The 13,602-nt window shown below is 40.5% G+C and overlaps 1 protein-coding gene and 1 long non-coding RNA gene across 4 annotated transcripts in view; one reads left to right on the top strand and one right to left on the bottom strand.

Annotated features, from left to right (window-relative positions):
• PDZRN3 (PDZ domain containing ring finger 3) overlaps window positions 1-13,602 on the top strand; it is a 240,227-nt gene that overhangs the window by 154,134 nt on the left and 72,491 nt on the right. The gene's annotated exons all lie outside the window — the stretch shown is intronic.
• The window catches only part of LOC114676382 (uncharacterized), a 142,038-nt gene continuing 131,906 nt past the window's right edge, over window positions 3,471-13,602 (bottom strand). Inside the window, exon 3 of the long non-coding RNA XR_003727369.2 lies at window positions 3,471-3,536. This is a non-coding gene — a long non-coding RNA (uncharacterized LOC114676382). The remainder of the gene's footprint in view (window positions 3,537-13,602) is intronic.

Here is a 13,602-nt window from a genome sequence, read left to right as displayed (position 1 = left end):
GCATCTTCTTTGATTCTCATAGTAGCTCCTTTGAGGGAGGTGCTAATGATCCCATTTCTCAAATGCAGAAACTGAGGCTCTGAAGTTAGGTGACAAACCCAAGTTTATTCAGCTGGTAAGTGACAGAGCCAGGGTTAAACCCAGGATTGCTGGCTCCAGATCTCCAAATTAACCTCTGGTGCACTTTTGCATCAGTCAACACAATGAGAGGGTTTGGGTGGGTGTGCTTTTAAAAATTAACACTACCTCAGTTGGGGTTATTTAAAGCATGTTAAATACTATTTCAATCTGTCACCATGGTCATGGTGCCTTTTGTGTATAAGAGATCTTGGAAAACATGGTTTGACTTCTATAGCCTAGGAGATAAGGTTTCTGTTCAAACATTAAGCATTCTCATGCCATCTTCATGGTTTTTCCATAGACATGTACCTTGTCACTATAATTTCCAAATGTGCTTTAATTGACTCAAAAAATAAAAAGAGTGAACAACTGTATTTGTGGCATGGGGAGGGGAAGAAAGGTGTTTAAAACAACACAAATTTGTAAGCCCTGGAAGCCAGAATCAAAATGTGTAACCAGACTGTAATCAAGGTGTGAACATGGCTGCATTCTTTTCTGGAGGCTCTAAGGGAAAATCTGTTTCCTTGACTTTTCCAGCTTCTAGAGGCTGCCCATATTTCTTGGCTCATGGCCCCTTCCCATTTCCAAAGCCAGCAGTGTTCCATCTCTCTGATGCTGCTTCCATAGCCACAGCTTCCTCTGATCCTCCTCTCTGCCTCCCTCTTCAGCTTTTTATGTATTATTATTATGGTACAATATACATAACATAAAATTTGTCATCTTAACCATATTTAGATGTGCAGTGCAATGGTGTTAAATATATTTGCATTGTTGTGTGACCAATCTCCAGAATTTTTTCATCTTGCAAAAAATGAAACTCTTTATCCAATAAATGACAACTCCTGATTCCCTCCTTCCTCTAGCCCTGGCAGCCTCCATTCTACTTCCTGTCTCTATGAATTTGACTACCCCAGGTACCTCATATAAGTGGAATTATATAGTACTTGTCCTTTTGTAACTGGCTTATTTCACTTAGCATGAGTAACTGTATTTTCCATGAAAACATTCTCTAACTTCTAAAAATGGAAAATCAGTAATGCTTGACATAAGTAGAGGGAATAACCATAAGAATGAACAGAATGAAAGCAGCCCATTATTAGATGCTAGCTGGGTTCTACTGTGTGACACTCTGAGGTTCTTATCTCCCACTGAGATTAGCAAATATTAGCAAGGTGCAAAAGATGTAGCAGCACCAAACTGAGACTCTTTCGTAATCTGGAAGATGGCAAGAGATTTAATAAAGCCAAACTCTCTTGCTATGGGATTCAGTGTTAACTCAAGGTCTGCCTGTCCCTCCACTGCTTAAAAACAGCTCAGGTGTTACTGGGAATTGCTGTGTAGAATATCTAGGCAGGAAAGAAGAAATGAACAAGAACACTGAGTGAGCAAATAATCTAAGCGGAGAAACAAATATTGGTCCTTTTGTATTTGAGTGTGTGTGTCATTGAGTATACTGAAACAAAAAAATTGGCTTTGCTATCCTGCTACTTCCTTCACCTGGGTAGATTCCAGTTGATTGTCAATTATATGTCACCAGGTGGTATCAAAAGGAGTTTAATTCCCCATGAAAATTAGGACTTAACCTGACTCTGTGGCTTTACTGCGAGTACATGGTGCTTGGAAGCTGCTCATTAATCCCATTCTGTAATGCCCTTGAGATCACCAACCTGAAAGTGAATCTCCATTTCCTGCACCATCTCTGCAGCTGGGGTCAGATGGAACATCAGATGGGGTCTGATGACAGTCCCTAGATTATGGCTGTAGACAATAAACTGTGGGTATCTTAGCAGCAGATCCAGGATAAATTCCTGGGGACCCATTTTTGCCCCTTTTTAGAACTTACCCAAATGACCTACAGAGGAAGAATGAAATGATGCATCACTTAATATGTTCAAGTGGAAAGAGAACACAAATCCTTGCTCTGCTTTTTCTGGAAAATTTGCATACATTCTGCCTAGTGTTTTATGTTCCAGAATAATCTTTCTTTCATTCTTTTGTTAAAACAGAAACCAGAGACCTCACTGGGGAGGTATGGTTTTAAACAAGATTTATATTATAATAAAGAAGCCCATTTTGGATCCACATCAAAACAATTTGACCCTTTCTACAAATTCATTCTAGAGTTTCTGTGTGTTAAGGGAAAGGGTGAGGTTAAACCCAGAATTATTGCTAGTTCCCGCATGTCTTTTATTTCCTTTTACTTGCTCTGTGGACCAGCCCCATCCTAAACTGAATAGACTCACTAAGGATTCACTCCTGGGCCAGAATCCTCACTCCAAATGCCCTAGCCGTAATCAACTGTTGTTAATGAAGCACCGTGTTCACGTGAGGTTTTATCGTCATTTCATCACCAACTCTTGGAGACACAGCCACCGTGTCTTACCTTTTGTTGTTATTAATGGGTTTTTTGTTAAGACCACAGATTTACAGGCCCTATAAAAGAACTCCAAGGGCCGTCTCCCCCTCCTTTCTTTTCTATCACTCTTTGTAGTCCTATCCTGTGATAACTGCATTTGTTTGGGGAGATAAGGAACTTTTGTTGGTCATTTTCGATAGGATACCATATGTCAAATTTGTAAAATCTTGTTAACACTGTGTTTTCTTCACTAGAGAATTACCCTCTAGTAGGGGAAAATGGAACTGCCAATTATAGCAGGATCCTGCTGTGAATAAACTGGTGTTATATTCCCAGACATCAGGCTCTGCAAGGAGAGAGCCCCCAATTGCCTTTTCCTTTCTTGCCTGATAGACAAAGCTTTAGAGTAAAGCATAATTAGCTTGACTGACAATCAAGAAAATACAGTCTTCAATATCTGTTTTTATTTTAAGGTCTTCCTGTTTTGGAGACATATTCCAAAGTCATTCAACAATTCATTCCTCAATGCAAAATTCAATCAATTGAAGGGCCAGAATTTGCTTAAAACATTCAACGTGTGTTTCAAAAGAAAGATAAATGAATCCACCTAGTGACCAACAAAACTTATGGTATATCAGACTATAACTATTAAAGGAGAAACTATAAATCCCCATGGCAGTAGAGCTAATACATTTTTTTAAGCTGACCCCTTTGGGGGAAATTTGGATCTTACACTACGTTCTTAATTTTATTGAGGCAAAGATATTACAGAAAGAAAATCGTTTCTCTGGCACTAAACACAAATAATGTACAACAATAATCGTGACTTCCTAGTAGCCGTTTTCTCATCCGCGAGCCAGCTTCATCATTGTATAATGGTGAGATCTTGTTCATCAGCTTCTGTCCCTTAAGAGGTTTTCCTTTCAAAATTGGAAAGGGATATTTTGTGTTTTGTTTTGTTTGTTCATTCTGGGTTTTGTTTTCCAAATCTTCTTCTCTAATTCTGCAGGCTGGAAACAGGTAGCTCAGTGAATGTTCAGACCACATCCTCTGGCACCATCTATGGAAGGCAATTTGTTATAGAAAGAACTTAGTTGATTTAAGGTAAAGGAAGGGAAATATACAAAAAAGGAGAGACTGAGATTCAAAATGCAAAAACTAAAACACTCAGAAGAAGGTACACTTCATCATTCATTGCCTATTTAGTACCTGCTATGTACCAGGCACCAGGCTGGGCTCCAGTGATAAATTTTGTACCAACTCTGCCTGTGAGTGCTTTCATTTAGCATGGGAAAGAGATGGTGCATACCCTATTCCAACATAATTAAGACTCATTATATTACAGGTAAGCAACCTAGAGACAACTTAGCCACAGAAACTTGTGATCACAGGTATTCAGAAATTTAGCAGAGCAGATGGTTGGGAAGACGTTGGTCAAAGGTTACAAATTTTCACTTAAATAAGAGGGATAAGTTCAAGAGATCTATTGTACAACATGATGACTACATAACAATATATTGTATTCTTGAAAAGTGGTAAGAGAGTAGATTTTAAGTATTCTCACCCCAAAAATGACCACTATGATAGGTAATGCATATATTAATTAGCTTGATTTAGCCATCCCGTAATGTATATGTACTTCAAAACATCATGTCATACATGATAAATACATACAATCTTATCTGTCAATAAAAAAAATAAGAGCAGAATCTAGGTTCCGATTTTTTTAAAAAGAGACACCTTTTTTTTTCTTTTGAAATACAGGAAAATTTAAGGATGCCCTTTATCTTTATTTTAATGATAACTCAACATTGTACTGGGGATTCTAACCAATATAATAAGAAAAATAAACAAAATACAGAAACTGGAAGGGAAGAGACATAATAGTCATCATTTATAGATGATGTAATTATCAACATAGAAAATCAGCAGAGTTTAGAGCTTATATGAGAGTTCAACAATGTCAGTTAGAGCTCGTATGAGAGTTCAACAATGTTATTTGATATAAGGTCAACTTACATAAATCAGCAGTGCACTTTCTATACCAATATAATAACCAACTAGAATATGACAAAAAAAGATATTACTCACAATAGTGAGTAACAAAATCCATAAAGTATCTAGGAATTACCCAATAAAGAATACACAGGGCCAGGCACTGTGGCTCATGCCTATAATCTCAGTACTTTGGGAGGCCGAGGTAGGCGGATCACGAGGTCAGGAGTTCAAGACCAGCCTGGCCAACATGGTGAAACCCCATCTCTACGAAAAATACAAAAAAATAGCCGGGTGTGGTGGTGTACACCTGTGATCCCAGCTACTTGGGAGGCTGAGGCAAGAGAATCCCATGAACCCAGGAGGCGGAGGTTGCAGTGAGCCAAGATCGTGCCATTGCACTCCAGCTCGGGCGACAGTGCAAGACTCCATCTCAAAAAAAAAAAAAAAAAAAAGCAATAAAAAAGAATACATAGGACTTTTTTTTAAACTTTTAAGTTCAGGGGTAACATGCAGGGTGTGCAGGTTTGTTACATAGGTAAACGTGTGTCATGGGGGTTGTACAGATTATTTCATCACCCAGGTATTAAGTCTACTATCCATTAGTTATTTTTCCATGGTGTATATGTACCGTATTTTCTTTTTTTTTTTTTTTTTTTTTGAGACGGAGTCTCACTCTGTCACCCAGGCTGGAGTGCAGTAGTGCGATCTCGGCCTGGCTAATTTTTTGTATTTTTAGTAGAGACGGGGTTTCACTGTCTTACCCAGATGGTCTCTATCTCCTGCCCTCGTGATCTGCCTGCGTCAGTCTCCCAAAGTGCTGGGATTACAGGCGTGAGCCACCGCGCCTGGCCACCACATTTTACATTTTCTTTATCCAGTCTATCATTGATGGGCATTTAGGTTGATTCCATATCTTTGCTATTGTGAATAGTGCTGCAGTGAACATACATGCGCATGTGTCTTTATAATAGAATTATTTATATTCCTTTGAGAAATACCCAATAATGGGGTTGCTGGAGATTTCTATCTGTAGGTATTTGAGGAATTGCCACACTGTCTTCCACAGTGGTTGAACTAATTTACACTCCCCCCAACAGTGTAAAAGTGTTCCTTTTTCTCCACAACCTTGCCAGCATCTGTTATTTTGTGACTTTTTAATAATAGCCATTCTGACTGGGTGACACCCTTTTCTAAGTTACAGATCCCCTCATAGTAAATGTGTACATATGGAGTTTTCAAATAAAGGAGAATGTCTGTAATAAGTAGTAGCATGTGACTGAAGAAATGGCTTCTGGTGCTACTAGTGTCTCCAGTCATCTTGGGGACAATACCTTTTCAGACTAAGTAACCAGGCACCTTTCAAATACTGTGTCATAGGAATAAGCTTCTTCCACCGGAGAGACCAAGCTCTCTGCTTCATGCTTTCGGTAACTCTTTCGTGCTGGAGTCTAACCAAGTAAGGATGGGCCCTGCTTGAAGTCACAATGCAGCGAGCCCTGGGAAAGCAGGAATTTGGCCATGGCTAACCCAACAAGATGACCACCTCTTTTTGACACTTGTCTTCGCTTCTCACATGTATGCCAACCTTACTTGCAATGGTAACACTTTGTCCTAGCATCTCTCCTTTCTCTCCCTATCAGAGGTGGTCTTAATAGTAAGTAGTCACAAAACAAAATGACTGAAGGTGATTGCATATTTAGCTGGTCAAGAGCACAGGGTTTGGAAGCAAGGCAGACCTGGCTGTGAGTCCTGATTCTGGGCATAATACTTAGTCCCATTAAGCCTCCCTTCTCATTTGTAAAAGTGTGGGCCAATAATACTTGAGGCAAAAGGTAGTTGAAAATGTTAAATGTGCTATGATGTGTGCAAAGAGCTTAGGGTGGTCCCTGTATCTGGTGGGGGCCACTTAAACGATGGCTGTTAAGTGACAGAATGAGGCACCACGTGCAGAGCACCGCATGCAGAGAGGTATTGAGAATACAAGTGGAAAGCTCAGTTTTCTCTTGACACGCCATCACACCCAAACTAAAGTGTTTCAGACTTACCCCTTGCTACTTTCTGCAATATGGTGAAAAATTCTAGACCCAAATGAAATCAAGTTCCTTTTTTTTTTTCGAGATGGAGTCTCTCTCTGTTGCCCAGGCTGGAGTGCAGTGGCGCGATCTCTGCTCACTGCAAGCTCCACCTCCCGGGTTCACGCCATTCTCCTGCCTCAGCCTCCCGAGTAGCTGGGACTACAGGCGCCTGCCACCACGCCCGGCTAATTTTTTGTATTTTTAGTAGAGACGGGATTTCACCATGTTAGCCAGGATGGTTTCGATCTCCTGACCTCGTGATCCGCCCGCCTCGGCCTCAAGTTCCTTTTTAAAGGTTCATGAACTATGTGACCTTTTAATGACAAAAGTATGACTTTATACCTCTAGAGAAAATTACCATTCAGATTGTTCTGAGCTGATTACCCTTGCCTTTCAACTGCAAACCTTCCCAATCAAAAGTGTGAGCATAAAGAACAGCATCATTGCAAACGTGTAATCTGTCTGACATCTTGCTTTTCATATAATTGAAAGAACACATATGTCAGTTTATACTCAAGCAAAAATGATATATGGTATCGATGTGAAACATGAGAGATGATCTGATTTTTTCTCTCGTTAATGAATATTGAGCAAACAAATAGAGCATTTCAGGATCAAGGAATATATGAGATTCTGTGTATTTATTTTCTTCATTACTGTAGCTACAATGTCACCCAAGAGTATCTGGGAGATGACAGCCAGGCAATTAAAGGCAACTCTGTCCAAGCACTGGCCCTGCCAGAGTGAATCATGACCCTTTCTCTGGCCGCCCCATGGCTGAACCCCTGTCCTTGGGGAACCTCAGGCTGTGAATGACTTGGCAGTTGCCACAACACATACTTCTTTATGTACACATGACATGTCTGTGATATGATGCATCTGCTGTCCACAAAACCATCTAAATGGCTTAACTTCTCCAGATTTCATTTTGAAAGAGAAAGTCAATAATCTACATGAAAAGTTGTGTGTTTCATGTCTAGATTATCTTAGGAACTTCAGCTATTGTTGTAGGGTGAGGATGGGGAGATGGTGTCTCTCAATAGATGAATGAAGCCAACTGCCCATTTTTAACATCAATGCATTTGTGGTAACCATTACCTAATACATTCATGAGATGGGTTCCACTAACAACAGATCTCTCTGATGTTTGTTTATTTAATTAAATGGGAGAAGTTTCCAAATGATTTCTTTTGAGATTTCTTTGGTCTCCAAACTCATGCTGCCCATTCCATATTTATATAGCTTCCTGAATTATCTGCAAAATTGACTAAGAATGCTGCAGAATGCTAAAAATAAAAACCTATACATGTAGAATAAGCCTGACTCATGGTTAATTCTTTTCAGGCATATCTCTTTTCACTGAAATAAATGATAGGGTTTAGATTTTCAGCCGCTTCCTAATGATAAAATGAGACACAGTGCTGGTCTCTGCTGATTCATTCGTTCTGAGATCAACTTACACATACTACAATGAGTAATAGCAAATATAAAATAAATCTCGGCCAGGTGCGGTGGCTCATGCCTATAATCCCAGCACTTCGGAAGGCTGAGGTGGGTTGATCACCTGAGGTCAGGAGTTTGAGACCAACCTGGCCAACATGGTGAAACCCCATCTCTACTAAAAATACAAAAATTAGCCCAGCATGGTGGTATGCGCCTGTAATCCCAGCTACTCAGGAGGCTGAAGCAGGAGCATTGCTTGAACCTGGGAGGTGGAGGTTGCAGTGAGCCGAGATTGTGCCACTGCACTCCAGCCTGGGTGACAGAGCGAGACTCCCCTCTCAAAAAAAAGTAAAAAGTAAAAAACAATCTCTGTGTTTCTGCCTAATCATACAAAAGGCTGTGTTAGATTCATTTACTAGATGAAAATAAGTATTATTAATTTGTTTCTTTGTTCTTTGATCAACTTCTTATTTAAGAACTCTTACTAAGGACACCTTCCTGCTATATTCAATGCTATAACTTTGCATTTAGAAAACGTGGTTATCATAAAGAAAATGGCGAGACCATATTTGTCAGATACCTGATGTACTCCCTGTGGAGAATTTTAAAATTTCTTACTTTGTAAGAAGCCTGTCATTTCCAGTGGATGGTCAAGATGAATCAGGATTTGAGTTGAAGATTGTTGGTAGTGTTTACTTTGATTTAATGACTCCAACAGATGAGGGGCCACTGGGTTTGCTGATTGGGTCTGTAGTAACTTTCAGCCATCATGGTGGAGAATAAAGCTCAAGTCCATGAAAGACACAAGTCATAATGCAGGGAGTAAAGATCAACGGAGAGAATGTTAGCATAGGTAGTGATTTGCCCCGTCATTGCACTCTCACCTATTGATTTTTTTTTTTCAGTGACAGGATTCTTTTGCTCAGACTTTTCTTTTGCTGTTACAATAATTCTCAAAATCAACAAACTTTTAGTTGCTTAGAACAACCACCACAAAAAGGAATGTGAATGTGTTTATTACCACTGAACTGTACACTTGAAAATAGTAAAGATGGTACATTATATATGTATATTTTACCTCAATAAATCATTTAAAAAGCCCCCACGATGTATATATGAGAATTCTAACAATAAAAGATTCTGTCAGCTTCCACAAACATTGTCATCTGCACTTTTCACTTGAAAGGGGAAGTGTAGTGAACTCTAGTGGAAAGGCATGCATGGACTTCCATAGGCAGACATCCGGATGTGGCTCCTGCCTGCCACATACTAGCCGGGTGACCTGGGCAAGTTCTTAACTGTTCTGAGTCTCAGGTTCCCCATCTGTTAGGTGGATATAAAAGAAGAGTACTTCTCTTCACAATAGCAAAGACATGGAATCAACCTAAATGCCCATGAGTGACAGATTGGATAAAGAAAATGTGGTCCATATACACCATGAAATACTATGCAGCCATGAAAAGAACAAGACTATGTCTTTTGCAGGAGCATGGATCGAGTTGGGGGACATTATCCTTAGCAAACTAGCAGGAACAAAAAACCAAATACCACATGTTCTCACTTATAAGTGTGAACTAAGTGATGCGAACTCATGGACACAAAGAAGGGAACAACAGATACTGGAGCCTGCTTGAGGGTGAAGGGTGGAAGGAGGGAGAGGAGCAGAAAAAAATAACTATTAGGTACTGGGCTTAGTACCTGAGTGATGAAATAATGTGCACAACCCCATGACATGAGTTTACCTATAAAACAAACCTGCACATGTACCCTTGAACCTAAAATAAAAGTTAAAGATGAAAGAAAGTAAAAAGTACTTAATTCATGATATGGTTAGGCTGTGTCCCCACCCAAATCTCATCTTGAATTATAATCCCCACGTGTTATGGGAGGGACCTGGTGGGAGGTGACTGAATTATTATGGAGTGGTTTCCCAAATACTGTTCTCATGATAGTGAGTTCTCAGGAGAGCTGATGGTTTTATAAGCATCTGGCATTTTCCCCTGCTGGCACTCATTTTCTCTTCTGCCGCCCTGTGAAGAGGTGCCTTCCGCCATGATTGTCAGTTTACTGAGGCCTCCCCAGCAATGCAGAACTGAGAGTCAATTAAACCTCTTTTCTTTTTCTTTCCTTTCCTTTCCCTTTCCCTTTTCCCTTTTCCCTTTCCTTTCCTTTTTTAGATGGAGTTTTGCTCTGTTGCCCAGGCTGGAGTGCAGTGGTGCAATCTTGGCTCACTGCAACCTCCACCTCCCGGGTTGAAGCGATTCTCCTGTCTCAGGAGAGTAGCTGTGGCTACAGGCGCATGCCACCATGTCTGGCTAATTTTGTTGTATTTTTAGTAGAGATGGGGTTTCACCATATTGGCCATGCTAGTCTCGAACTCCTGACCTCGGGATCTACCTGCCTCGGCCTCCCAGTGTGCTGGAATTACAGGTGTGAGCCACCGTGCCCAGCCCAAAAACCTCTTTTCTTTATAAATTACCCAGTCTCAGGTATTTCTTCATAGCGGTGTGAGAACGGACTCATACAATCTCAAAATGCATGCTTTGAGATCTATGAGATCATACAGGTCAGTTTCCTAGCACTGTACCTAGTATGCAATAAGTGTTCAATAAATGCTAGTTTGCCATGAAAACTTCAAATAAGCATAAACATTGGAGAAAAATTACTTTAAGTGGGAAAAAGACTATTTAAAAACATCTCATTGAGGCATAGGATCTACGCACAGGGAGTTTGCCTGACCCTGTAAGATAAAGTCCCTTGGCTTTGTTCAGCAGTAGAAGAAACCAATACTTAGAGGTGGCCCATCTCTGAAAGAGAGGTATTGGCATCAGACTTGGGAGTGGTCAGTTAACAGCTGTTACGGGCATCTACTGGGCACCTAGCAGAATCTACTCATGAAGACTGCTCTGTTGCCTCCTGTTTTCTCATTGTGTGGATGAAGAAAGCAAAGCCACCCCAACCTAAACTGTAACCCATTGACAAGGGCCATATTTGGAGGGTCCACTGTGCTCAGAGTCCTTCAAGGGAGAAAAAGAATAAAAAGCAAGGAGAGACCACATTTTTCCCCATTGGTAACCGAACCCTCAGTCTCTGAGCCGTGTGTGCCTGTCTCTCCAGTTTCCCTGGTAGAACTGCTGCTGCCTCTGCCGTTGTATGTCTGTTTCCATCTGGTCAGGCTGCTATAACAACATACCATAAAATAGGTGGCTTATAAACAACAGAACTTTATTTCTCGCAGTTCTGGAGTCTGAGAATTCCATACTCAGGGTGTCAGTAGATTTGGTGTCTAGTGAAGACCCATTTCCTGGTTTACAGATGGTGCCTTCTTGCTGCATCATCACATGGTGGGAAGGGCAAGGGTGCTCTCTGGGGCCCCTTAGAAGGGCACTCATGGCATTCATGAGGTCTCAGAATCACCTACCAAAAGCCCCACCTCCTAACACCGTCACCTTGGTGATTAGGTTTCAAAATACGCATTTTGGAGAGACACATACATTTAGACTACAGTGACGTCTCTGTGGTGGCAAGTACTGGGCTTGCAAAATGATGAGAAACAGGACCAGGCCAGATATGGGGGAAGAGGTAAGGGAATCCAGGGGCACATGGAAGAGCACCCACTCTAGGAGTGTGGCTGTCAATATCCCAGAGTCGGTTCTCTCTGGAACCCAACAAACCCATATTAGGGCCATTCTCCACTCAATATACCATTTCTTCACCAACACTGTTTCTCTACTCCAGAGCCTTGATGGTGCTCTTAATATGAGCTGAGGTATGGCTGGGCTCGGTGGCTCACGCCCGTAATCCCAGCACTTTGGGAGGCTGAGGCAGGTGGATCACCTGAGGTCAGGAGTTTGACCAGCCTGGCCAACGTTCTGAAACCTCATCTCTACTAAAAATACAAAAATTAGCTGGGCATGGTGGTGGACGCCTGTAATCCTAGCTACTTGGGAGGCTGAGGCAGGGGAATCACTTGAACCCAGGAGGCGGAGGTTGCGGTGAGCCAAGATCACGCCACTGCACTCCAGCCTGGGCGACAGAGTGAGACTCTGTCTCAAAAAAAAAAAAAAAAAAAAAAAGTGAGCTAAGGTAGAAATTTCTTTCTCCCTGCCATGAATCCATTCCTATTACTTTTTAAAGTAAGCATTTTGTTTTAACATACCAACAGGATACATATATTTTAAATGGTAATGTCTAGTAAGTACCAGTTTTGTTCCCCCCACCCCCCTGCCCCAATCCCACTTCTGGAGAGAACATCCCCTCAAAAATCAACAGAAGAAATTCATAGTACAGAAATCAAGTTCTTTATATATTATCTCTCTGGCTAAATTGTATATCATGCTGGGCAGTATTTATGCCTGTGTTGTGATCATAACTGCCTTTAACATTTGGCCTAGTCTTGAATGTTGGTCTAGGAAACAAAACTTTTCAGCCCTACATATCTTGCTTAACCTGTCAATGGTTGAATAAATGAATGCCTTTTATCTTAACTCCTATTTATACATGACGGAGTTATTGTGATGGGAGGCGTATATCTGTGTACTGTCCTATCAGTCATTTTATTTTTCAGGGGAAAAACTGTGAACATCATATGGCTTCAAATTTGGAAATGGTGACTATTTACAATGTGAAGCAGGACTTAAGGCAGATAGTTTCTTAAAAAGAATAATTTTATTTTTTCTTTCTTTGTAGCAATAGACATTATTTTGTTTTACTTCTGTCAAATCTTTATTCAACCATACATGTAAATCTTGATTGCCTCTTAGAAGAATAAGGTTGGCTCACTTGGGACTTTGTTTAAGATGAGCAAGGCTAAAATGAAAGCTCCTGTGAAATCAGTGTCAGATACAACAAGTATTTGCCAACTGTAGGCAGGTTTCACCATCTGACCTTAATTATTCCACAGAGGGGAGTTTCACCATGATAACAAGGAGAAGGCGCGCGCACACACACACACACACACACACACACACACACACACATTTTTCTTCTCTTCAGTACCCAAGAAGTCAACATTTATACATAGACCATATGAACAGTGTATTAGATTTCTGCCCTAACACCATTCCAACAAAGTAAAGCCTATTTTCGGATACTAACAATGTAGTTTTTAAATATATTTCTTCCTTCCACCATTACGACTATTTTATAAGATACCCAGAAGAAATGGTTATTATTTATGCAGGGTTTGTGCTCCCTCTGCTGGTTCTGTAATTAACTAATAAGTCTAATTCCCATAACTATGCTGATGTCATCAATTATTTTTGTGCATGGACATGGAATTACCCAAATCAGCATGTTCTGCTCAGACATCATCAGGAAAATTAGCAGGGGGTCAAAGGAGGACAGTTGGCCTAGTGAAGAAAGTGTACCTTTTGATTTGTCCAAGTCTGTATTTGAGAAACCTAAATGCAGTTTTATGCTTTTATTTGCTCCATGCTAGAGAAAAACTATCTATTATTATTTAAACTAGCATATTACATCCCATCCTCTCAGAGGTAAATAAGGTTGGAGATAAATAAAGGTTGTTCATCTTTCGAACAAGATTTATTATAATATCTGTTTCGCAGGTGAGAAAAAAATAGAAGTTCAGAAATCATATATAGCTTGCTG

This window comes from Macaca mulatta, chromosome 2, assembly GCF_049350105.2.
Source record: "Macaca mulatta isolate MMU2019108-1 chromosome 2, T2T-MMU8v2.0, whole genome shotgun sequence".
NCBI classification, from domain to species: Eukaryota; Metazoa; Chordata; class Mammalia; order Primates; family Cercopithecidae; genus Macaca; species Macaca mulatta.
This window is presented reverse-complemented; position numbering and strand designations above follow the sequence as displayed.